Source organism: Peromyscus leucopus, chromosome 5, assembly GCF_004664715.2.
Source record: "Peromyscus leucopus breed LL Stock chromosome 5, UCI_PerLeu_2.1, whole genome shotgun sequence".
Lineage (NCBI taxonomy): Eukaryota > Metazoa > Chordata > Mammalia > Rodentia > Cricetidae > Peromyscus > Peromyscus leucopus.
Window position 1 is genome coordinate 104143312 of NC_051067.1, and position 27884 is coordinate 104171195.

The 27884-nt window shown below is 40.2% G+C and overlaps 1 protein-coding gene across 1 annotated transcript in view; it reads right to left on the reverse strand.

Moving 5' to 3' along the window:
- Positions 1-27884, reverse strand: part of Cdh11 (cadherin 11) — a 164760-nt gene that overhangs the window by 89538 nt on the left and 47338 nt on the right. The window contains 1 exon segment of the mRNA XM_028884362.2: positions 6860-6987. The gene's annotated coding sequence lies outside the window, so the exon portion shown is untranslated.

Sequence of the window (27884 nt, forward strand, 5' to 3'; positions counted from 1 at the left end):
ATAAAATGATTCCTAATGATATTCTGCTATAATAATAGATCAGTGCGTAGCTCAATTGTCATCAGAGAGGGTTCATCCAACAACTGATGGGACCAGATGAAGCAAGCAAACATTAGGAGGTCAGGGAACCCTGCAGAGGAAGAGGGAGAATTGTAGGACCCTGAAGGGTAGAGGACACCAGGAGAACATGGCCCACAGAATCAACTAAGCAGAGCTCACAGGCGCTCACAGAATCTGAAGCAACGATCAAGGAGCCTGCATGGGTCTGAGCTAGGTCCTCTGCATATATGTTATGGTTGTGTAGGTTTTTGTGAGACTGCTAACAGTGAAAGCCGGGTATCCCTGACTTTTGCCTACTCTTGGACCCTTTCCCTTCTACTAGGTTGCCTCATCCAACCTCGATATGAAAGTTTGTGCCTAGCCTTATTGTAACTTGTTATGTTGTGTTTGGTTGATAACCTTAGTTGATAACCCTGGGAGGCCTAATCTTTATGAAAGGAAATGTGAGAGAAGGCAGGTAGGTGGGATGGGAGAAGTGGAGAGAGGGGAAACTGAGGTCAGGAAGTATTGTACGAGAGAAGAATAAATTTTAAAAATGAAAAAGAAAAAAAAAAAGAGTGTGCCCTGAAGGCTTTCAGGACTTGTTTGCTGAGAGAAAGAATGAATGAGCACCAGAGAACAATCGTTTTATACCTAGACCACAGGGCTACAAAACTCTGTCACATCGACTTTTCAGCATACTTCCTGCCTGTCCCAGTATTCGTAGGTCCTCTCACTTTGCAAGCACATTATCCCTTGCTATGTAATACACAGAGGAAGTACATAGATAACTTGAGCAATGCTGAGATGCTTTGATCTTTCAAAGGAGGGAATCCTACACCAGTCTTTGAGATGCCGTGTTGACTTTGACAAGCAGAACAGAAAAGATAATGCCAACTAAATGGCTGCTTGTCGGAAATGAAGAGATTGCATTTCAATTGAACTGTCTGTTGCTTCTCTGTACCACTGAGCACACAAGACAAGCACAGTGAACATACTATCCTTCCTCAAATGACTGCCCTTAATGATCAATTAAGTCTGTGTCAAATTCTTCCCCAAAAGTCAAGGTACTGAAACATGGTCTCCTCTGTCCACCTGTCTTCTCAAGGCTTCTCAGGTACTTCTGGCAGGTCAAGAAATATGCTCTTAGTTGCTGATGCATCAGGGCTATTTCTTTCCATAAAAGCATGGAAACAGGAAACTTACTGGGGTCTCTGTTTAAGTGGCATACAAGCTGTATCCTGATTTGGAGTGATAGTTTATAAAACCATTGATTAGAATACAACCAAATGACTTTCATGAAATGGAAAGTGACACTAGGTGAAAAGTTCATGATGATTTCTTTTTCTTTTTTTTTTTTTTTTAAATTCTTGCTTGGGTTTGAAATGTTTTAAAAGCAAACAGAAATGTTTTAAACAAAACAAGCACAATTGAAAGAAGAAAGGAACATTTTTTTTTTTTTTAAACTGTGATGTAGAACAGTATGCAACAGTTGAGTGCCTCCATGGACGTAAATGACTATTTCAGTGTATGTCCCTGTAACTGCTTTGAAAGTCTCTGGACAGTTATGTACCAAACATAGTGGTGGCATACAGGGATGGAAATTAAAGCATGCATGTTGGACAAGGTTTCTCTGAGCACCAAGTTTTCCATTTCATTTTGAAATCACCTCTAGTCAATCATCTTATTTGTCCACTCATAAACAATTTATGGCATATTTAATCATGGCCATTATGAGGAACTACTGTAGCAGTCCCTTTTCCTAGCAAACCATTGCTCATCTCCTCCTGGTCAATCCTACCCATGCTCAACTCTAAACCCAGTGATTACCTCCCTCACTGACGCCTCTTCTCATTTTGTCTAGCAGAGTTAGCCCTTCTGTGTGTAGCATTAATAGTCTGCCAGCCCCATTTCATCAACAGAATGCAGGGCAGGGTTGTTTACAGGTACAATTTCAGCTTCACTGTCATATTCATGTGTAAACACTGATTTTTACAGCAGGCTTATTACCTAGTTCAAAATATAAAATAAGTCACACCTGTGAAAGATGGTTGATGAAAAACAACTCCCCAGAATGCTATTGGTACTGGAAACCACTGTGTAACTTTTAAATCTGTTAAGGAGTTTTGAAACATGACTATACCAAAATAATTGCAATCAATACCATCCTATAACTTCCTCCCACACAAGTTGATTGAGACTAATAATCAAGGTGCAAAAGACTGACAAGAGGCAAACTGATAGCTATGAGATATTGACCGTGCACAAAGGCATGGTCAATCATGAAGCCCTCTGCAAGTTCTCCAGCCACTGTGAACCTCGGTATCCGCATCTATCAGAACACCTAACATGTCAGTCAAAGTTTCAATTACATCAAACCAGATAATAACTGCAAACTGTGGAAGACTGAGCCTGCCTTATAAAGATGGTCAATAAGCACCATGCAATTATTATTAAAAAATGGTCCTTTTTTTGTGTTGTGAGTTAATAAAGCAAGACAAGGCACCTGCACTTTAGTGTAAGATTATCCCTTAGACTGGAGTTCATTGAGGGATAAGATATTCACTTGGCCTAGCCTATAATAGCATCATGCATTTGATCCTTGAATCAGGGAGTAGCTGTCTCATTACACATAACGAAGATCTGCAGTATATAGTCAACAAGTGAACAAAGTGTCTGTTTTTGATCCCATTGACACTGGCTTCAGACAGATACTTGGCCTTCTTCTCCATGGTGGCCTACATCCTGAAACAGGAAATATGCATTAGCAGACAGACCCAGCAGGCACAGAGGACACAGCAGCATGTTGCCAGTGTTTAGAGCTGTCAGTGACAATTCAGAGCCTGGTGGCTTTGGCAGCACAGGTGAGTTGCCCTCCAAGCAGCTTTCTGGAATTGGCTTCTATGCAAATGAGAAATAATTGGGTGACCTGTGACCTGCAGCACCTGCTGATTGTTACTCAGCGGGATGTCAGTGCACTTGGGCTCCTCTTCTGCAAAGGACACTTCCCTTTCACTTCTCCAAGACATTCATTTGCAGGCCCCAGGGCTCTATTAAAGACCCAGCAGGGTTGCAGGGCTGACATCTATCCTGCAGCTGCCTGGGGAATTCCTCTGGTGAACTGAGAAGAGTACCTAAGTTACGGATAGGCTAGAGATAGGAGGGAAAGCTCCAGCGAATTTCCTGAGAGGTTGACCAAAGAGCTGTTCCTATGTACCCAACCCTGTCTCTACCATGTGCTGAAAGTCTCTCTTCTGTTTCCTTGACACCCAGATACATACAGATCTACTTGGATGCAAGCATCATTAAAAGAAAGAAAATGTCCTTTTCATCTCTACCTGTGTTTACGGTAAATCACAGGGATCTGATCAAGAAACCCCTAAATCCTCATATATTGGCAATCAGTAGAAAAGAAATGGACACACTTCTAGATTCATCTGAACCACCAAAGTTAAGAAACTAAATCTTGAGTCAAACTCGTTATTTGACTTGCTTTGCTCTTCCTAGAAGCTGAGCATTAACAAACTGTTTTCTCCCCTGAGACATAAAAGCCCTTCCCTTGAGAATAGAACCCTGTCCTGAAAAGTCCAAGAATCTATTTCATCTGTGTTATGGCTTTTTGTTGTGGTTGTGGTGGTTTCTAATTTGTATAGGGGCTTGTGGGCAGCAGGCTCCTTGGTCTCAATGATTTTTTTTTTCTGGAAGCATAAGTCTATTTTGGTTCCTCGCCTTGAATAAAAAAGCAAATGCCAAGTCCCAAAGAAAAGGCTGTGTTTAATCTCTAGGTGGGAAAAAAATCTAACAGATTTCCTACAAGTGCTTTCTGTTTAATTTTTGACTGTTTCATCAGTACCTTATGCTACCTGTCCCCACTATCTGGAAAAAATAGGAAATGTCATTAGCACACCCGGGTGAAGAATTCAGAGAGCTGATAAAATGAAGAGGCCTATCAGCCTTGGCAAACAAACAAGATGATCAGCATTCACAGGCATAACCACAGGAGAAACGCACACCACCTGCCGAAGCAGGCGTCAGAGCAAAGGAGCACAGGAGATGCCAACACCAGAGCAGCCCATCCCAGCCTTGCGATTTCCCAAACAGGCTGGTGATTAGCAAGGAGGTGCAGCCTTGCTTCCACTGCCGACTGTTTCACGCACTGTGGTTTTGTTTGTGTTTTTGTTTTCCCATCGACTGTTAACCAGAGCATGGGGGGGAAAGTTTGAAGACTTCTCAAATGGAAATTCTCTCCCCAAAGAGACTCTCATTAATATATGAGACAAAACAATCTGGGAAATCTCCAAAGACTTATACATTGCACACACAGTGGCTGTATGCTTGTCTTTTTTTTTTTTTTTTTTTTTTTTTTTTAACAATAGTTTCAGAGGACTAAAGAAGCAGCCTCATGTGGAGGAAATGTTTTTGCTCATAATTTAGTAGATTCATTTAGGGGAAATGCAGAAGGAGATTGGCAAAAGGCACAGCTATAGAAAAGTCAGATGTTCCGTTGATACAAACTAAAAAGATAAAAAGTTGCAGTGTATTGCCATGGGCAACTTATCCTCTGCAAGGTTGAGTTTTCTCATTTAAATTTTTTGAATAATAATAGTAGCTGCAACATAAAGCAAGCATTAAGGGAGTGATACTTCTAAAGACAACATGCTTCAGACAGTGAAAACAGGCAATGCCAGGTAGCTGATCTTAGTAATTCCCCTATGCCCCCATACTGTGAAGTGAAGGGCTCTGTCATTCATCTATGTTGTGGTGGACCTGATCTACAGCGTACCATCCCAAATACATTGAACTCAGTTTCCCCCAAACAACGAGCCAAAATAAATTTTTCCTCCTGTGAGCTGTTTCTGTTTGATCACAGTGACTACAAAAGTGATTCGTATACTGACAATTATGACCTGATGTGAAATTACTGTGGATGGCGTAATCCCTAGCCACTGAAGTATTGTCTGGGAGACAACCATGACTTGATCTTAGGGAATAAAAAATGAAAGCAAACAAGCAAACAAATCTTTTTAGGGATAATGAGGTCCAAGCTAAGATACAAAAAGAAGAGAAATGTTATTGTTTGGGGGAAATGAGCCTGTGTCCTAATGGATAGCTCCTGGAGAGACATATAACCAAGAGTAGGTGTGCAGAAAGAGCGGCTGATATGTGAATCTGGTTAGTAAAAGGGTGACTTTCTTATTAAAGGATTCGGGAAGTCTCTTAAGAAACTCATAATTAGGGACTGGAGAGATGTCTCAGTGATTAAGAGCACTGGTTGTTCTTCCAGAAGACCCAGGTTCAATTCCCAGTGCCCACCTGGCAGCTCACAACTGTCTGTCTGTAACCCCAGTTTCAGGGGACCCAGCACCTTAACACCAGTGCACATAAAACAAAGTTAAATAAATTATTTTTTAAAAAAGAAACTCATAATTAATCCTTAGGTCTGTCTTTAAAGGGGACGAACCAGAAGAATAACATAATACACAGACTTGGAGAAACACTTCTTTCTCACTGTATGTATGGAAGATAGAACGCTTTGGAGCTGATGAAGATGCATAGCTAGAGAGGCCAACATATCAGTAATATTAGAGAAGAATATGTCCTGCCTTGGATAGTGTCAGTTGTAATAGATGAACAAAAATAATAAAGGAATAATTGAAACTAGTACATACAGGAATCTACTAGAATCAGTTACTGTAAGAAATAAGAACTGAGAGACACATGGAATCTTTCCTGTGTTTCTGTTCTGGCTGAACAGTTGTTCTCGCACTGAAATGTGAGATATAGGATACAGTGAAGATTTAGAAGAAAACATGTAACATGCATTCAGACTGTATACATGTACCACCTGAAGATGTAGGTATGCACAATGGACACAGACATTTGGATAGATAGATCTAGAATCCCAGAAAATAACAAGTCATCACAAAAGAATGAATGTTAAAATTTCTATCTAGAAGTCATGTATGGTGGTGTATGCCTTCAATCTTTATACTCAGAAGACAGAGGCAGGTGGATTTTCGTAAGTTTAAGGCCAACCTGGTCTACATAGTGAGTATTAGGTCACTCAGAGCTCCACAGAGAGACAACATCCAAAACACAAATTTCTAACTGGGGATATGATATCAATGGCCTGTGGAAATGGTGTCAGTCACCATTGAACAGATGAGATGAATGTAAATGAACTTGGGAAATTCTAAAACTTAAGAACTGTCAGAGATTCAGGATCCAATCACTGTATTATCTCAGGAAAGAGCTCATTAACTTAAAGACATTCAGTCAGTGAACAGCAGAGCTGGGCCTAGCATTAAAATCAGACTTCCTGGCTCATGATTGAGCCTCCCTGGCTTTTGAGGTATGAGCATTCTAGACTCTTAGCAAGCTCTTTTTCTTTCTTTCTTTTTTTTTTAAGAATGCAAGCCACCTTGTTTTTATTTTAAAAACTTCCTTTCAAAAGTAAGAAAATGATAAAAACTCAGGGTAGCAATCGTCTTAATCAGTCTGTCCAGACATGTCCTCACCAGAGAATTATCATCTTTATTCTTTCTCCTTTCTTCCATACCAGATTCAGTTAAAAAGATTGTCCTCCCCAGATTGACGCTTAACAGATACAAATTAAAGAGAACCCAACCAAAACAATATTGAATAGTTGCCTTCTTAAAGTCAAAGAGATGGACTTCCCTCCCTCTAAAATTCCACTTTGAGTTTAGTGAAATTCCAGCTCAAGCCAGACATGAGGATTGTAACTGGAAGACATAACTCCCATCTTCACTGACACAGTAACCTAACATGTGATACCCTCAGTACTGCTAGCCCATCTTACCTTCTTCACCCATTGGACACTTGCTGCCAATTCCTATAACATACTCCACCCATCTGTTTGGTCATTCAACAAATAACAACAGAAATGAATGTCTTCACAGGGCCACAAAGCCAAAAGCACAGTGATTTCTGAAAGAAAGCAAAAAACAAAGAAAAGAAGCATCATTAGTAATATAGACTCAGTAGCGATTACTAAAGTGACTCATTACTTTATATTGGGGTAGGCAGTTGTATAAGACAGACTTTTCCCTTCAAAGACAATACCACAAGCATACAAAGAAAATATAAATAAACTATTACAAATGTATGAAAAACTGGGGAAACTTGTGGATTTAGAATTACCAGTGTAGTGTGATTAACCACATATATCTTTAGTACTTTGATAACAAAGGTAAAGCTGGAGGATTGTCCAAGTGCTGCTGCTGTGAATATCACATCCACTTGCTCTAGAAATAACAATAACCTCTTCAGGGTAGATAGAAAGTGTTCAGAGAGAATTTTTCAGTCAATGTATACTCTGATTCGAAGTCATGCATTCCATCCAAATGTGAGAAACAATAATTTGGAGCTGACCAGTCCTCATGCAATGATCTACTCAAGCACGACAGGGAACTGTGATGGGATAGTTGTTCACATCCAAGAAGATCAGAGCACAGGGTTGAGCATTCTTGCCAATCTTCATCTGACTTGCATTTCCCCTTCCCTACAACAAAAATCTAGATTTTCTGTGTGAGAGGAGATGTGTTCTGTCTGGATTTTGGTCTGATTGAACTTTGTATCTACTGAAGTGTTTAACACATTCCTTATTTCAGAGCATCTGTTCATATATTAGTTGAAGGAATGAAGAAAAATACATGGAGTGCCTAAACAGCTGTCATCTTTGAAAACTGAGGCACTGAACTCAAAAAGCAAAGCATCCCTAAGACTGCAGCCTACAGATGTTCTTGAATGCCATTCAGCTCTAGAATGTCCGCCTTCTATGACCAGCTCATTTTGGTCTTAATCAAAATCTTCATTATTTATTGTACTCTATCTCAAAATCGACTTTTCCTTTCTCTATGTAATAATTCCTTAATAAGACATATTCAAACAAAATAAAACAGACAAAACACAAAATAAAAGACAAACAAAGAAAAACCCTCACTGAAAGAATACAGATGCATTTGAAATCTAAAATGTGCTCCTAGCACCTTGCTTGAGAGATCTTATCAACAAGAACAATAAAATTACCTTATTGTGTGAGATAATCAGGATGCCAAGGACAGGGCAGCCCTGTACTTATCCTGGACACACATGGAGGCATTCACACAACATGAAGCTGATGAGGCAAGCAGGAGACGTATTGTAGCCAGGCAGCAGATATGTTGCCATCAATAAATCACATGTTTAGATCTCAGGACCTGGATCTCAACCAGATCGGTATAACCAATTAACTGCCATTAAGTGAACCTCAGGCGAGGGGCCTTTATGCAATGAATTTAACAAACAGAGTTTTCAAACTGAAGACAATTTTTCTTGAGCCTTCATAGCTATTGGTTTGCCCTCTTAGGTTTAGACTTGTTTGGGACGCATCACTCTTTCTTACAATTTCTTCCTCTTGGAATGAGAATGTCTATCTACCCTATGCCTCTCAACATCATATCATGGAAGCACATAATTCATTTGGGTCTACAAATTCATATCTACAGGGTATTTGGCCTCAGGATGAACTGTGATTTGATTATTCCATGTTTGATATAGATAAAATTTAGGTGAGAAGCGGAAGATTAAAACACTTCCTGCCACCACTTACGGTTCAGGGAACCCTGAGGAATATAAGGTAAAAGATTGGAAGAGCCAGAGGGCATGAGGATGCCAAGGAAACAAGCCCTTCTAAATACAATAAGACCCCCACACATAGACCGTGGCAGCATGAATAGGAATTGCATGGGTCTAGGATAGATGGAGTCCCAGCCCTGAAAAGGGAAATGGGCATGAGCCCTCATCTTCAATCCAGAAGCTATCTCCAAACGATAGCCACTCACAATGAAATATTAGTTTTCTCCACGTAGTCTCATTGGGTATCAGAACCATTCTTGATGCTATGCCCCATACCTAGCAGTAGATAGCCAAGAAGAAAGGAACTCAATAGCATTGTTTGGAGGTTCTTTCTCATAATGTTAGGGCTTTGGTTGTTATTGTTCTCGTTTTTACCTCACGTGCATGCCATTTGAGTGTACATTGTGGTTTCCGGTTTTGTGTTTTTCTGAGATTTCTGGGTCTAGGTATGAGAACATATTTGTCTGTTTCTGTGTCTATATGCATTCCTTGAGCTTTCCTTTGGGCACCTTTTCTTCTGTTTGTTTGTTTGTTTGTTTTTCCTATTCTGGTTCATCTGTTTTTATTTTAGCCTTTTTTGTGATCCCTCTTTGTATTCTGATGAGAAAGAAGAAAAGGGTATGGATTTAGGTGGGTAGGGAAATAGGGAGGATGTCAGAGGAGTTACAGGAGGGGAAAAGGTAATCAGAATATATTATATAAAAATATTTTCAATAAAAATAAATAAGTATGAAAGTAGTGTGAAAACAAGTCAGACTTAGGAGCTGTTCAAATGGAAAGATTATATTTTGTATGTGAAAGAGTATGAATTGGAGGACAGGGTAAAGTCTTGTAGGTTGAAAGTTTGTGACCCCCTCTCAATATCTATATGACAGTATTTGAAGGCTGGGGCCTCCTCTGAGAGATACTTAGGTGGAAGTAGGGCTCCTTTGGTGAGATTAGTATCCATGTAAAGTGAGAATGCATAGTAGCATGTTCTCTCTCTCTCTCTCTCTCTCTCTCTCTCTCTCTCTCTCTCTCTCTCTCATCTTCTGTGTCTATATTTCTCTTATAGAGAAATATATAGTTCACTGTGAGAAAACAGTGAAAAGAGAAAAGATGACTGTGTGCAAGACCAGAAAATGGTCATCCCAGGAACCAAACGTACTAGTGCCTTCATGTTGAACTACTTAGTCTCCAGACTTTGAGGTAAGTATATATTATTTAAGCTAGTCTTCCTGGAGCAGTCATCATAGACACACACACACATACACGTAGACACACACACACACACACACACACACACACACACACACACACAGAGAGACAGAGAGAGAGACAGAGAGAAAGCACCTTCCTATCTCTATTTGTTCCAGACACATATGAACAAAGGTGCCAATTTTAATTTTCAGCCTTTTCAAACCTTTATATAATTTGACTTATCAAATTGCATGACTGGAGAGACTCCAGATAAAGTAGTGTCTACATGTGTTCACACAACTCTCAGCACTGTGTAGAGTAATTAAGAATTGTTATCAGTCAACACATGTCTGAATGGGATGATAATGAGCAATAGATTATTAAAATGTTATAAACAGCATGAAAAAGGCATTTTACTAAGTTATATATAATACATTCTCTTGTATCTGAGATAGCACTGTTGGTATCCCCCGTCCAACTCAGTGGAGTAAAACTATTGCTGAGGGTCACAGACAAAAACAAGAGAGACAGGGTGAGTATCTAAAAGACAAATGTCCAAGCTCTCATTCCTTCTGTCTTTCTTCTCTAGGATAATAATGCTATGGTGCACTCCGTGGCTAGTACTATTTGTAAAACTTCATTTCATCTACTGAAACCACCTGGAGTCTTCACTTTGCCTTGCTTCTTCACCTTGCAGGCTATTCCATATGAAATGCCTTTCATCCAAAGGTAACAGAGACATTTTGGGAGAAACAAACAAACAAACCAAAAGATAGCCATTGTTTAAGCATTTAGACTTCTGTTAACTGCAACACTTTGTGAATGAGGAGCTGTGAGCTCTGGGGAAAAGGTTGCTTTCTGACTATGGCATATTAAATACAAACACTCTAAACTTATTTCAATTTTTAGTAATGTTTCAGGGTCTGAGAGGGCTGTAAGGGTTTACTTTACATCTTTGCCTTCTGCAAAATTCTTCATGTTAAAATGTCCATTTTCTGTCATTTTGTACACATTCCATGACCCCCTAACCTGGAATCATGTGTTGCCTTCTGTTCTTCTAATTGCAGCCTTGTCCCATCCGTACTCTACCTGTTCTAAGATCTTCCTCATTCATGTACCAAGCCTAGGAGTCATTGATGTCACCTTCCAGTGCAGCCACCCTGTGCTCTAATAACTTCTTTCATTGCTGTACATGGCCACCCATCCATAGGATTAAAGTTGTAAGGAAGACAGGCATTAAATGGCATATATTATTTGAGAGACAAAGAAATCAGGAACAAGAACACCTGGAGGCTACAAGTGTGAAGGGAAAATCACTATGCATACATATCAAAATCAAAACCACTCAAACAAATACAGGTATGCAGGCCTGTGATTCATACATTCAGGTATCTAGGATAGAAGATAGTGAGTTTGATACAAACCTTGGCTTCCACATGAAATTCTGTCTCAAAAAATAATAGCTGGCTGGCTGGCTGGGTAAAGTATTAATAGCTTGAGAAGGACCCTAATGTGAAGATTTGGTTTACACACAGTCATGTCTTTTTCTTTTCCAGATCTCTAAAACTAATGCTTTGGCATATAGATTACCATGTGTGGATCCTTTTCTAAGACTTTATTTTTATATTTTTAAGTGTGTGTGTGTGTGTGTGTGTGTGTGTGTGTGTGTGTGTGTGTATTTGTGTGTGTGTGTGTTTTGGGCATGAGGCGGTGCCTACAGAGACTGGTAAAGGGTACCACATCCCTTGGAACTGGAGTTAAGGAGGGTTCCGATCCTTCTGGCATGGCTGATGGGAACTAAGCATCTGACTTCTGCATGGGTGGTAAGGACCCTTAAGAACTGAGCCATTTCTAGTGGAGGCCCTCTTCTAGAATATAAGTTCAGCAAGACTGAGTATATTCTAAAAGCATATTCAACAGCACAGTGATAAAAAACCAACCATGTTGCAGTGGTAGAGGGGTGGATGCTAGTATGTGCAGAATATATTGAAGTACCTCCTTTCCACTTACTCCATCAATGCATCCATCAGTATCTTCAGACCTCTATCTGTAGGTACTGTAGTCACAAAAGCCATAGCAGGAATGAGGGTTTAAAGAAACCACTGCCATAAAGGGGTGTTGTGGGATATTTGACCACACTATGAACCCCAAGTTTGCATTTGCATTTGAGTTAATTAAATAAAATCAACCTTGGGCCAGGAGACTGAGTTAGAAACTAGTTGACAGAAAGTAATCATAGAGAGTCAGAGGGTGTCTGTAAGACAATGGAGAGATGCACAGAAAGTAGTAGGGAGGGACTTTGTTTGGCATGGGTTTCTTTGTTTAAGTAGAGTGGAAGAACGCTCTCTTTTGGAGATGCCAGAAAAAAGACAAGGTCAGCTAGTTGTTACTCACCCTCTCTGAGCTAGCAGGTTTTCACCCCAGCCTTTGACTCCTGAGTTTTATTGATAAATAGAACAATAGAGATTTAATTAAAAGCTATATTTGGCACCAGCAACATAGCCGGTGCCTGCAGGAACAGAATTCCTGCCAGGCTAAGGCCTGAGTGGCCAAGGCTACTGCCAGAGAAGCAGGCCAGTAACTGCAGAGCCGAAATTGCTGCCTGAGACAGCATTAGATTAAAGCATAGCCTCTGTGCTGACAAAAAAAAAAGAAAACACGACAGAGGGGAGCAAGGTAGACAAGGGAGATGGTAGTGCAACCTCATTTTACAGGTCCAGAAACTGGGGCTTTGTAATGAATGCCCAAGTGCATGCAGCAGGGGAATACCAGGAATGCACTAGGTTGCCACAAGTCCACTCCTCTCACAATCTCTAACAACCCCAACATCTGGGCCACTTCTCAGAGCAAGCAGTGCCTGTTCCTGTTGTGTGTCCAAAGATACCTTCTACATTTACTGTAAGCATGCAGCAAAGAACTGAAGAGAGCTGGGAGCAGAGTCAATCAAAACAAATAATGACTAAGCTTTTGCATGTCATCACTGTAAAAGTGAGTCAAAACGCAGGTTTGTGAAATGGCTGTTAGGACTATACTTTACTCTCGTCTAGTAGCAATGACTAGAGGCATGTGGCTGATCCTGCTCTGTGATTTTCTTGCTCAGCAAGCAGCAGAAGGGGCTCAATGAGTGCAGTACACTCTGGGCATCTACAGATGGGAGCTTACGGCTTTTTAGAGTGTTACATGTTCTCAACATTGTCAAAGTGATGATTAAGCGCCATTAATAATCACCACTGGGTGTTTTTTTTCCTTGTTATTGCCAAAGTCCCTAAACCATATGGTGAAGCATATTTCATAAGATAAGCCTGTCGATTATGAATTTTCAGAAGAAAGGGAGAAGCACTGTGAGAAAACATGACTTAAAGCTCAGGTTTTGCCTGTGTGGCACTAGATTGAGTATGGATAAGGAGTAACTGTCTGAGTCCTCCTTCTCTATATAAAATGTGAATTATAACAATTTTGGAGGATTATCATGAAGAGCAGTAAGTAAGAATAAATTGAAAACCTCAATTAATAATCATGAGCTGTGATTGTAAGAAGACAGATATACATTTTACATTTACAGTGGTTATGGTCGTTTGATATTCCTTTGTATGTTTACTTTTCATAAAGCTCATCAGTAGATATGTCAATTTGCAATCATATAATGTGTAACTAATATTCATCTGTGAGCACCAGCATTGTCATCTTTTTTCATATGAGGAAACCAAGTCTCAAAGAGTTTTACAGATGCCGTGATGTTCATTGGCTGAGCTTAGACCTCTGCTTCCATGTGCATTTAGGGGCTTCCAGCACCCCATGTTTTATGTCCCCTCTTAAGTCTCCCAGGCTGGTTCCTCACTGATAGAACCATGGAATGATATCCCAAAACTAACCGTAATTACAAGAAACCATCCACAAAAAGTTCCTGGGCTCCAAATAGATTTGACACAGCAGCCTTTTAAATTAATCTTTTAACATGATTATTTTTATGTCCCTTTAGTCATTTTCCTAAGTAAGCCATGCCTTCAGAAGCACCTAATACAAAGTGACAACCTTTGCTTTTCTCTAAAGGGCCGATGGACAGGCGTAGAAGAGAGTCCATTGTCACCATGGTAATTACTGCACAATACCTGATGGCCAATGGACAGTCAGAAGGCTTAGGCAGCAGCTGAATCCAGCATTGTCCTGGCCTGATAAAAAGATTAGAAGCCCTGAAAAGCCGTGGAGCAGGATCTCACAGCTCTTTCGTTGGGTCCTGAAAGGCCCATTGTGCTACTACCATAAATTCTGGGTTCCCCGGGCACTTGACAACTGAAGCCAGGGATAATAGAATTCTTGTGTCCAACAAAACACTCCTTGTCCAATGGCAGTCTTATCAGCCGCATTTACAAATGTCTTTCGTTGTACCCAAATAATTCCCTATTAGAAGGGCTATTGGGAGCAGAACTAAATAAATATTCACAGCCTTTGTAATATCTTTGAGAAATGAATAAACAAACAGTATTCTAGCATATGAGGTAGCCTCCTGCTCCTCTACATGTTATTACAATTTCTTGCCCAAATTACAGTTTCACTTTCTCTCTTTAGCATATTAACAATTCCAGAATGTTCTGGCATCATTCTCCAACCACTGTAGATCCCTGATATTATTGCCATGGCCAAGGTGTGTTTTGTTGCATGCATTTATTCTTTTCTTTTTTTTCTTTTTTTTTTTTTTTTTTTTTTTGAGACAGGGTTTCTCTGTGTAGCTTTGAGCCTTTCCTGGGATTCACTTGGTAGCCCAGGCTGGCCTCGAACTCACAGAGATCCACCTGGCTCTGCCTCCCAAGTGCTGGGATTAAAGGCGTGTGCCACCACTGCCTGGCCGCATGCATTTATTCTTAATTAATGCTTCCAACACGGCTCAAAGGGGCTTTAGCTTATCTCATGCCAACTTCACAAAAGAGAAAGGATGCAGAGTTCAGAGAGGCCAATAACTTGCCCAAGATAACCAGGCAATGAGAATTCCAATCTAGGTTTCCCTGACATCCAAGTCCCTGCCCTTTTTACTCCATCCTGGTAACTTTGAAATTGGGAAGAAGAAGGAGGAGGAGGAGGAGGAGGAGGAGGAGGAGGAGGAGGAGAAGAAGAAGAAGAAGAAGAGGCCCCTGTCACAATAAGTAAGTGTGTTCAGTCTGAGAATAATCACAAGAAAGCTGTGCACAAACACTGAACATATTCCTGTAATTATACAACCTGAGAACACTACAATATAATAAAATTAAAATCTTTTGTCTAAGATAGTTTTTTTTGTTTTGTTTTGTTTTTTTTTTTTTTTTTTTTGTTTTTTGAGACAGGGTTTCTCTGTGTAGCTTTGCACCTTTACCTGGGACTCACTTGGTAGTCCAGGCTGGCCTCGAACTCACAGAGATCCACCTGGCTCTGCCTCCTGAGTGCTGGGATTACAGGCGTGCGCCACCACTGCCCGGCTAAGATAGTATATTTTATTCTTACCCTAAAATGCCAGCAATTTTTTTCAGAAGCAAAGAGGCAACAAGTAATATAATCAAACTTAAGGAAAGTGTTTAAGACATTCTTACAGCTTATTAATAAGATTTAATAGAGAATTACCTATGTGAGCAAGGCAAACACATGTACATGATCATATGTCTTCTATAACATTTACCTTTTTCTATAGTTTGTTTTCTTTTACTTTGCCAATTTGCCTCTCTCTCTTAAATGAAATAACATGAAAATATGCACATAAAAAAACAGACACTTCTTTCTTAGCAGAAACCACCAACCAGAAATGCAATGCACACACAGACACACACAGACACACACAGACACACACACACACACACAATATCTAAATATATATATGTGTGTGTGTGTGTGTGTGTCTGAAAATGTTAAAATACTCAGTGATTTCTTTTTTTTACAATTATTTATTTTCTGTGCATGTGTGTATACCTGCTTGTCTGTATGTGTACCACATGTGTGCAGGTGCTGAGGAGGTCAGAGGGGGTGTCAATTCACTTGGAGTTTGAATAGCAGGTAGTTGTGAGCTACCTGACATACTGGAAACCAAACTAGGGTCCACTACAAAAGCAGTAAGTATTCTTAACCACTGTGCCATCTCTCCAGCCCCCATTCAGTGGTTTCTCATCAGGTCTAGAGGTGTCCACATTTGTTAACACAGCCTACTCATTGCAGAGCCTGTCCCAGTCTCACCTGCCCACAGTACATCCAGCATGAGGAATCCTGGTGTTCATTGACTTGGCAGCTGATAACCTCTGTGCCTTTCTGAACATGCCATTCCTTTATCTAAATAAACTCTTTGTTCATTGTTGGTAGAACATCTCTAGACCTTCATCTTACTTCCTGTGTGAACTCAGAGAGATCTCCAAGATCCTCTTAATACCATATTGGTGTCTCTTACTACACTCTATGGCTTTTGGGTTTTCTCAAGGGCAAGAACTCTTTGTTATTGTGGCTATCTGCCCTTTACAATTTTGTATCCAGAGAAGCTATGAGCCACCTGAACACTGAAATTCACCTTATACTCATTTTTGTTTTCTTGAGTCAGTAGACTTCTACCCTCTTCAGGGCTCACTTACTGCACTCACCAATGAATGACAGTAGGAAAAAAAGAGAGTGAGAGAGCACAAATGTGCTTATATGTAACAGAGTGAGAGAGCAAAAATGCATTTATCTGAATGTATACATATGTGTGTGTGTGACTAAAAAATTACCCATTCGGGTATTTGATGACAGGGATAACTCTGATTGGTTTTCAAGGACTATAATGAGGTACTCTTTTAGCTCAAATTACTGTCTTGATAATGGAACATGACACTCTTTGGTTTGTCTCCTAAAATAATGAAAATCAGAGGCAGAGTTGATCATTTGTCAAAAAAATATGACTATCATAAAAAAAGTGGCAAAGTAACAGGTAACTTCTGAATGGCATTAGATGCCTCTGTTTGTGCCAATATTGAGTTTGGAAAAGTATGAGTGACATATCTCCACTGCTTCACACGCCAAGTGAGGCATCTCAGCACCTGTGGGGATTTAATGTGTGATCACCGTCATGAAGAGGTGGCATAATCTCTTTCAGAAACTTTAGGTATGAGTTACCTAGACTCAGCTCAATCCAAACAAGCACTGAAAATTGATACAATTTATTAAGTGTTTGCTTTTCATTGAGTGCTGGACTAAGTACTTTCCTGTATATATATTATTATAAGATTCTTGTAGTCAGGGACTATGCTTCCTCTGTTTCATAGCTAGGAGATTGAAGTACAAAAACGATGTATGAAGTTCTCATAGATCACAGTGTCAAAGCACAGTGAGTCTAGGATTGAGACACAGGCTACTCCATTCTACAGCAGTTCATTTAAATGCTCAAACCAACTGTATTCTTTATATATAAAATAGGGCAAATATTTGGGCAAGTAGTCCACTGATGTCATTTAAAAAAAAATGAGTGAGAACTCTATTAGCTTGCCAGGCTGCTATAATACACAGAGAAAGTAGCCTGATGGGGGAACCCTTAAGGACAGTGAAGAACCAACTTTCAACCTCACTCCAGACCAGAGACAGTATCTCTAACATTTGATCGGGTATAGGCAACCTCCACACAATTAAGACATAAAATTATCTGCAAACTTTTCAATGGAGCAGATGCCAGTATTCATGGTCAGAGAAGCATTGTGACACATACCCACTGCAGTGCTTTAGCCCTGTCACAGCCTGTTACTACTTTCTCATCAGCAGAGAGGGAGATTATAACATTCATAGCGATGTGACTGACTTAAAATGAGTTAGGAGGGAGTTCCCATTGGAGAAATGACACTCAGATAGAAATACAATCAAAATTCTGAAAGTAAAGCGGGACTATCCTTTCACACTGAGAAACAACACCAGTTGATGAGAAATTGTTGAGCAAGTGAAACTTCTTGCTGCTAAGCCTCATGATGTGAGGCCAACCCCCCAAATCCACATGATAACAAGAAAGAACTGACTCTCAAAAGTTGCCCTCCAACTTTCACTTCTCAAATAAAAATGAGTAAAACGTAAAAAGCAAAAAGCTATCTTGTTAGTCAACCCTACTAAGGTGTTGTGAAGATGAATGCTTTGAGAACTCCAATTGTCTTTAAATTCACAAGGCTGGAAAAAAAAAAAAAAGCTTGCTTATTTTCCTGGGTATTGTCTATCAGGTTGACACAGAGCTAAGCGAAATGACAGTGAACAGCATCTGAATAGGTTACCTGGTAAAAGAGCAGTGAGTTCCTGGCACCATGTTCTCACAAAGGCACCCATACTTTTCAAAGGGCTTCAGTGAATGAAAGCCTGTCATTTTCCTCAGACACTGCATTTGGCCACTGAAGGGTAACATGAGTCAGGGAAGGACTCTAGCGGCGGCTCTGGGTCTTCCTCTTAGCTCATTAAGTACTCTAGATTTATTCTGCTAAAGTGTTTTAGTTGTGTTCTGCTGTACTTTGTTAGTGAAATAATGTCCTTCACTGGTACAAATACATTTACTGTTCTTGAAGGTACCTGGAAGAGTCACTTGACAATGTCTAGAATCTACTATTCTCATGGGAAGTGTTATTTCGGCCAGTTCCCCCAGGATTTACCTCGGAGGTACTTGCACATATGCAAAGACGTCCTCAAAAATCTACCTGACATTTTCTTCTTTTATAACCCTTGTTGGGTTAAAAGTGGTACCCACTTTTATGAATCCTGTCAAGACTCGAGAAGGAAGAAGGAAAAACAACACATGCTCAGTAGTTGTGTAGAGCTGTGTTATGGCATCAGACAGGGCTGTGGTTCCCCCCTTGGTAAGAATGAAAGAGAATAAATCCTGCTCATATATGAAGGAGCTCTGCTCAAGTCAGAGGCTGGAAGCCTCTTAAAATCCTTGTGCTATAATGCTCCCTTGGAGCTTTATCTTACATCTTCAGCCAAGAGCGTTAGGCTGCATTTACGTCAGTTTTTTTTTTTTTTCCTAATGTACTCTTGTCTTTGATGCTTGTATCTGTCTGAAATGGATGTTTGATATATAGGTGTTAGATTGATGTATAATTTATATGTAAATTTGTACATAAAGTAGAAATGCTACTCATAATTTGATTTCTAATATTTGGAAAACACTTAAGCCAATTCCCCTATCCAGTAAATTATCAAGTTAATTTGACACTAGATACCACAGTAAATGTGATAAAAAGTAAGTACCCCTCCTACTCAGTTACCATCAGTTCTGGCTAAAAGTAACCCACTTTCACTGGCAGTATCAGTGCTCTTACAAATTGTGCCTCTCTAATGTTCAACATGAGTCAGTGGGTTCACGAGTCAATCCCAATATCACAAAGAAGATGATCTATAAGGGATATGGCATATGCAAAGGACCATGCGGGCAGGTGGTAGGGAGTTATATTTTCAGTAAGCAGGAAACAATGAAGGGACCAAGCTTTGGTGGTAGTGACAAAAAGAACCCAAGAAGAAATGCAGAAAGGTTCTCATTTGGGACTCTATGGCTCACCAGCCCTGAGACTTGAGACTCAGTTTCTTTACCAGCCAAACAGGTACTTTTCTGCATAAGCTTCACAGAGCTATGCTGAGGCAAAGGAAATGAGGTCTGTAAATTATATTCTTGTTTCTAGGAAAACATTGCTTACTAAATATTAATTGATATTATCTCAAATAATTGTTCACTGCAAAGTCTCTATAAAAATAAACTAGTGCAATGTGATATTCAATAAAGGCTCAATGAATATCAATTACTACTGGCATTAAATGACAGCTAACCAAGACTTACTGAGTTATCTTAACTATTTTTTTGAATTCTGATCTCCGCAGAAAGAATCTATTTGCAGTGATTCCTAGAGACTTCTCTTTGGTGACAAAGAGAGAAGGCAGCCTGGGGCTCCTAATTCATTCAGCTATATTGCTCTTCTTTAATTATATCCAGCTTTTTGGTTACCTCATTTTTACAAGAGTTGCTAGTTTCCCATAAATGAGAGCAATATAATTATCTTCAAAAAGACTTATGAAAAGGAAAATGAGTAAAAACACAGTATTAAGTAAATAATAAAGGAAACAGAATGATTGTAGAGTTGGTGAACACTGGTCTATTTTTAAGGGATAGAAACTGAGGTGTAGAAGGAGCAGAGTCTGCAGCTACCTCAGTGGCCATAGGTTCTGCTTCTTGCATCCCGAATCTCTCTGTACCTTAGCCTCATTAGCATTGCAAGCCAGATGAGATGTCTAAAGGGACAACTGACAAAATGGCAATTCTCTTCCAAGGACAGGAAGAAAAAGTATATAAGAGACAATATCAATCCTGACCTACTGATGGGGAGAGAGCATAGTCTAAGAACTCCCCAAAACTAGGTCTTCATAGCAAAGAAACTAGGTTGGGAATTACGGAGCCCAGAATTCACCCTGTGCTTTTCTTTCTTTAAAATTCATTTTGCACATTTATACATGCCCTGCTTTATTCTAAAGGGAATTGAAGACTACTTACAAGGCATATTTGGTACCAAAAATGGTTGTGTTTTATATAATAGGATGTTATAAAGGAGGAAACGACAACATTAAATAATTTGGACTAAGGTTTTAAATGCAAAGCTTGTTCTCAGCAAAAGTCACGTCATTTCGAGAGCTATGTTGCTCAAAGGGTCAGAGATATACAAACCATGTCGTGTCTGATTACAGTCATCCCAGGTGCTGATGTCACTGTTTTATTTACTCTGTTTTTTATTTTTTTTCAGGTAGTGTTGAAAACAAGCATCATCCTCAAAGGTAGAATTATAGCATCTCACACATTATTGGCACATGAAGTTGATCTCAAGTGAGGGGAGATGAGAAGGATACAGAACATTATTCAAAAGAACAAAGCCCATCCTCACATAGCTGCTGCACGCTTACATGAGCTCTAGCCTACATATACTATTCCTAATTTCCAAACACTGAAGTCTCTTATGTCCTACACCCTCTTTTGAGTCTCCTATTTTGTACACCCTGCTTTGTGTGGAGTGCCATGCTTTAGTAGATTGTCAGAATGATTGTCCCTATTTGAAAGTAGATATATCTAAGGTAATTTAGTCCAGGCATATAGCTAGCAGGAATTCACACCCAGGGAGTCTTCTTCTAGGCCTCCTGTTCCAGATATCCAGTGCAAACTGACTCAGGGTGACTCTTCCCAAGTGAGCCTCAGCTGACCTTCCATATGGCCTGGGCCAGACTCTACAAGAAACCCACTAATTTCCTGGGTTGGCTGTGTTGATTCACAATGCTTGCCCATTCCTTTTACTATGTATAGAAAGCTTCCCTTTTTTATGAAATCCTAGTTCTTAAAACTCAATACAACTTCCTTATATCACACCCTCAGGATTTATTTGAACACAAACAAACACATAAGCACAGACCCCTCACAAAGGTATCATCCATGGGGACCATTCACTCTGTCCATGAGCATATCTTGAATATCTACTTTGTGCCAGACACAATCAGTTCACCAGAGAATCAAAGAAGATTTCTTTTTCTACAGAGCCTTCCTCAAGGATAAAACAGACAAGAATTAGAAGGTGATTAAGGACAAAGAGAGCATTTTGAAAGCTTTTTGAAACAGAGTAGATTGTGATTTCTTTTCTATGAACCAACCATTTACACTAGGACACACATGTTCAGCAAGCAGCTAATAGGCAGTGACTATGGTCCAATGAGAGGTAACAGCCCCTACCCACAGCAACTGTTCTTAGCCAATAAAACCTTCTGTCCTTGAATATGTGCTTTTAAACCCAACCACTTCCAAACCACCTGAAAAGTAGGGCTCTGTCCTCTATGTTACTTGTTGCTCCTGCAACATATGTTGTATAACTCTGTGTTTGCTGTAAATCGTGCACACAGAGACCCAGACTTCAGGCTTGATAGACATCATAAATCTCAGGATCTATGAGTCAAATGGCAACTCAGTAATATAATCAAGTGATTTCAAAATGAATCCTGGAAGGGTCTGGGTAATCCAGAGATATCACAGAGGCTACTGTCAGGGCAATGGTGGGGCAGAGAGAGCTGGGGGTCCCATCCGTTTCTCTTCCTGTTTAATCCATACAAGCTCTCTCCATTATGGCTTTTAGATGCTAGCATTTTGGGTTAAGATCTTTTTCTTTATTGTTATAAACTTGTTTGTTTTTCACTTTCAGCTAGACTTTTCGTTTTGTTTAACTCAGCATGCTTTGTCATGGTTGGTTTGCATTGGCAATCATGTCAATCTGCAGCATATTGTTCCCAGGCTCCATGTTGCTTGCCTTTGTTTGCTGTGTTTTTATGTCTTTGGGTGGACAGCCATTCATAATTGTTGTGCATGACAAAATTTTCTATACTAGTGTATGTGGGTGGGGGGCGGGGGAGTGAGCATACCCATGCCACAGCATGTGTGGTGAATGTGGAAATCAGAAAACAACTTTTGCAAGTCAGTTCTTTCCACCCATCATGTGGGTCCTGGAGATTGAACACAGACAATCAAGTTTGGAAGCAAGCATCTTTACTTGTTAAGACATCTCACTCGCCACTCTTCATGTTGGACTCTTATAAGGAACATGTGAAAAGCACACATATCTGGGTGATCGCTTAGACTTTAGTCCTTCTGTAGATGGTCTCAGATAAGATCTTCAACATAAAAAAAGGAAGGCTACTAAAACAAAATGACTAAAGAAAAGGCAAGGTGAAATAATGATAAGATTGGATCTAAGAGACTATTTTTAGTGGTCTAGAAGACTCCCCAGCAACATGCCAAATTATGATGTACACTTAGTTAATAAAAGTTTCTCTGCCCTCCAATAGAAGCCAGCTCATTTCCATATCCTCTCTCAGACTCTTAACCTAAAACCTTGCCACCTCATTAAAAGACTAATCTTTACAGATTTGACCTGGAAGTAAGCAAATGTATTTAATGTAATTAGTGATCTTCTAACTCATTTATAGGAAAGAGACTTTGAAGACAAGGTTATTTTTGAATAGTTTAATTCTTCATTGAATGTGTTGTTCTGACTCCCAGTTGAAATGCCATTCACCTTCAGGAACAGGAAAATGCTTCTAGCAACCATGGAAGCTTCCTGTGTACAAAGTTATCTTAATTATTTGAATTATAAAATATGGGAAAAGAACAATAACATCCTGATATTGACAATTTCTAGATTTTTTGCCTGTGCATGTTTCAAGGACTTTTTTTTATTACAAAAATAAAACATTGAAGCTTTGGCAGTCTAACTCGGAATGAAGTAACTGATGTGATGTTAAGCACTTCATAAATAAAGTGACTCTTTAATAGTCCCATTCTATTCCACCCAAATGGCTAAAAAGAACTATATTGTTATATCCACATAATATTAGAAGTGCCTTGCTTTAATAAGAGAACATATAAGTAAAGTGCTGACCACACACTGAATAGAATCGTAAGCCTTTCCTACCTTGGCAATTCCATGAATTGGAAAGCAAAATGGAAAATACACTGTGCTACTTTGGTATTGTGCACTATGAAATAAAAGTCACTACTCAAATAACACTAATTTAAAGTTATCCTTAAGTATTATATCAAAAGGAAAAGATATTTTATGAGTTTCCATGAATAAAATGTGGTGAGATTTTCTTTCTTCTTCCTCAGTGTTAAAGTTACTGTCAAAGGAATTGGTGTACAATGTTGTAAGCTACATGATCTCAAACTCAATGTGCAGCATTGCATATTTTTTTTGAAGGGTGGACCTTCAATTGGCCACAGCCAAAGTGAACTAGGGTACTGAGGACTTAAACCCTTTCTACCTCTTTCTCCAACAGCCAGGGAGAAGTGTTCCACCTACAGCTGCCAAAGAACAAGCCAATTTATTCCAAAATAGAAACAGGAAAATAGTTTACAACACTAAATGCCTGAATCATCGAAGTGTCAAATTAAATATTGATAGCATCAATTTGAGTCTAAAATACTCTCTGGTGTTTGGAGAATCCAGGAAGGGAGGTCAGCAAGTACCAGACTGATGATGAGAACATGAGAATGTTCCTGTAGGGCCCATCATTCCATCCAAGACATCCATCCATCTATCTGACCACCTTCGGTGCATTGTAAGGCTGTACTGAGGTTGAGGGACACATTGATGGATAATACTAGACCCCTGTCCCTAGAGAAATTGTATTGTACCTAATTCTAGCTGTGCTTTCTGCAGCCTGGATAGCATTGCCAAAGGAAACACATGAGATCTACCTAGTCTCAGAATAAACTAGGTAATACACCATAACCCACCCAATCAGCCATTGGACAGGGGTGACTGAATTCAAGTTCATGTCCTATGACTGCAGGCAAACAGTTTACCACTTGGATCCTCAGTTTTCTCATATTTCAAAGTAGTAGGTAAGTGAGATGAATGTCCTTGAAAACTTGAAGCTCTGTTATTCTAAGGGGCAACAGACTCATTTTTGCCCAAGATATTAAGACTAAATTAGAGGTCATGGAACATGGGAAGAACTTGAGCCATGCTCACTACACTTAAAAGCAAACAGCTATATAGCCCCGTAGAAAAGGAAGTAATACAGAGAGTATTATTCAGTGACTTATATCCATGGAGGAAGTTGGGGAGTTCAATCCAAGACTGAAACCACTGCCTCTGCTTTCTCAGAAAATGTGCTGCTCTGGAAGAGTGTGTGAAGGAGGGCAGTCTCTCAACTCAGCATGTGAATCTTCTTCTGTAAGGCCTAACTTACAGAGTTGCTTGGCATACTATTCAAGATGCATAATCTATATTAACATAAAACTAAAAGCACAGGGTTCCTCCCTAAACACACAATAGACTCTTGATAACTGCTCAAGTCACACAGAGATGAAAAGCAGGTTATTACAATTAGAAACATCTGCTGCTGCTGGCTGAATATCCTTCACTTTTCTTTTCCCAGGTCTTGCTTTAGGTCAGGCTTATAGGAAAATAAATGCTATTCTGATGAACTCATACTGATGAGAATGTTGATTGGCAATTAGATACATATGATTAACTTAATATGGAAAAAGTAATTTGGTTGTTGCTTTATTCAGTTTGTTTAGAGAGAGTAGTTTTCACAATACATGACAAAAATGATGACGAAGGGTACCAGATGCTGAACAAACCAACCTCACATTTGCTTGGTGAGCTCAGTATGAACAAAGGCCAAATAGGTGAGTCACTCATAGCTCAGCAGTGCTGAGAAAGGGACCAACTAGAGCCACGTGCTGTCCTCTGTAACTGTCCCAACTGAAATCTTCATTCATTAAACACACGATCCAAAAGATCCTTTGAGGAATTCCCTGGTGCCCTTTGGCAGAAGACTGGCAAACAGAGTTGAAATCAAGGGATGGGTGGGTGAGGGGAACTGTGAGAACCCTTGCTCAAGGGAAAGTACTCTCTGTGGAAAATGCAAGGAGAGTGGGCTCAGAAACCAGAGAGCCTGTTAACGGTTCTGCTCAGAGACACAGCAATGTAAAATGCCAGCTTCATTTCAGAAGCTGAATCCCAGTCCCCTCCCCCTTGTGTAAGGACAGGCATATTCTTCCAAGTTCACATCATACATATACACACATCCACCCACACACACTCAGGGTGGGGGTAATATTACACTAAAATGGCCAAGTCCACTTTGAATCACAAAGAACAAAACAGTAAGATCCATTTGATGTGATGAGCAAGGGGTTACACAGTGGCTCCCTGTAACTAGGTCAGAAACCAATTGCTAGTCAACTCCACAGGCCCAGAAAGATTTAATGAGGAGGCAACCAAAGACAGAAGGTGGAAACAGTGCCCCAAGCACGTGTCCCAGACTCTGCAATCTGGCAATAGCACCCAGTCCACACCATCTCTCTCACAGAGAGACCAGAAAAAAACTTTCTGAAGCTCCGAAGACACAGATCCATGATCCTGGCCAACCCAGCCATAGCTCCGATTGCAGTGACCAGGGTGGAATGAAAACAAACTGAATCAAATGACAATCATGACCCAAGGAGAAAGGACAGAAATAGTGAGACGATGCTGAGCCGGCAGCTGCAGTGACACAAACGGGACATAAATAAAACGGTAATGCCAAACTAAAGCTTGCAAAAGCTGGTCCCTTCTGCCAGAATCGACAAGCCACTGTTCCATATCTGAGCTGCCTGTGCTGGGCAGGGTGACTGGCACCTGCACATTGCCTAGCAGATGGGAAGGCAAGACCTGAGAAATCCAGTGCCTACTCCCTCTACCATCACAAGGTCACAAGCAGCAGTTGGCCACTTACAGTCATCCTAGGGGGGTCAGGATCCAGCTATGGTTCCGAAAGCTTCCTTCCCAGTGATCTCACTTGTGGAAATGGAGGGGCCATAGGGCTGTGAGGGGGCTCAGCGTAGCTTTGTTCTGCAGAGCAGCCTCCCAGAATGGCTTAAGAGGCAGTCCCAGCCCCTGGCACTGCTAGCAGGCCTGTGAATGAACCACTGTGTGAGACACATCCCCACTGCTAATGAGTCCCACACAGACACAAGCCAGAGAGGCCAGTGCAGTAGCCCGTTGCACAAGAGGCAGATGAGAAGCAAACACTCATGCAGTAGCGTGTGGGGCCCACCTGGTGCACAGGACTCCAGCCCATGGGAGCTGTAGGGCCCCAGCACCCAGGACTGGAAATAGCTATATTGCTCATACTAAAGAAAACACTGTGCCCTCCCCCCAATTCAGTTATCAGGAAAGTGGCTGTCAAAATTACAAGCAGAGCTCCCTTTAAGCATTGCTCTCCTTTCATTATCTTGAAGAATATCTCAACTTATAAATATCAGAAGGCAATATTCAGAATAACAAGGTACTTAGCAATGTAGTACTCAAACACAGAATGAAATAAAATAATATGTTTGCTTTAGAATTTTGAATATGATTAAGTTTATTTGACATAATTCTGTTGTAGATTGTAGATCATTTAGAACTTAAGAGTAACAATGAGCTTTGGAGCAAGCTGCAGGTGATTGAATCCCTCCACAGATTACTCACTGGATAACCTTAAAAACGTCTCCACCTCCTTATTTAGGAAACAGATTAACTTGTTCTCTGCCACTTAGTCTGTCCTGTGAAACTGACTGAGTTGACTGATAAGGTGTACTCATGTAGAGCTCCATGATGCTTCCCACCTTCTTTGGTCACTGTCCCATCCTTAGTGTGACTTCAGTGAACTGAGCTAATCTTGGACCTTAAAATTGAGATTATTACACTAAGTCCTTTAGGGCTAGCCAATTATTGAAATCCCAGCCACAGATAGATATGCAACTTAAAATGAGTATGACTAGGTAGAGTTTCACTCACTGAAAATTAAGATGATTTAAAGAAAACAAGAAAAGAAATTTCCTACAGCCCAACCAACTTCTCTTGCCTTCTCAGATTCAGAAGGGAAAAGACAGAAGGTTTCCTAAAAGCATGTATATACGTGTCTACTAAATGCATATGTGTAAAGTTTTCAGATATTGTTTATGTTGATGACTGTGCTTTATAGTCTCCTTTCTTTCTTTCTTTCTTTCTTTCTTTCTTTCTTTCTTTCTTTCTTTCTTTCTTTCTTTCTTTCTTTCTTCTTCTTCTTCTTTCTTCTTCTTCTTCTTCTTCTTCTTCTCTCTCTCTCTCTCTCTCTCTCTCTCTCTCTCTCTCTCTCTCTCTCTCTCTCTTTCTCTTTTGTTTTTTGAGACAGAATTTCTCTGTGTAATAGCCCTAGCTGTCCTGGAACTAGCTCTGTAGACCAGGCTGGTCTAGAACCCACAGAGATCCACCTGTCTCCGCCTCCCTTCTGAGTGCTGGGATTAAAGGGATGCACCACCATTACCCAGCCTATATTCCCTGATGACTCACTCATCCCATAGTAGCCTGGCCTTGAGTGTGAGGTAAGCCCTCCTCTGCTGAGAGGTGCTTCTGTTATTTTCTTGTGCAGTTCACCTGTGGGCCTTATTAAACCAAGTCTACCCTAGGAGGTCTACGTAGGGATCAGAAGTCCTTCATAGCTGGTAACTCCCCAGGAGACAACAAGCAAGCTCCCGGTCCATGGAC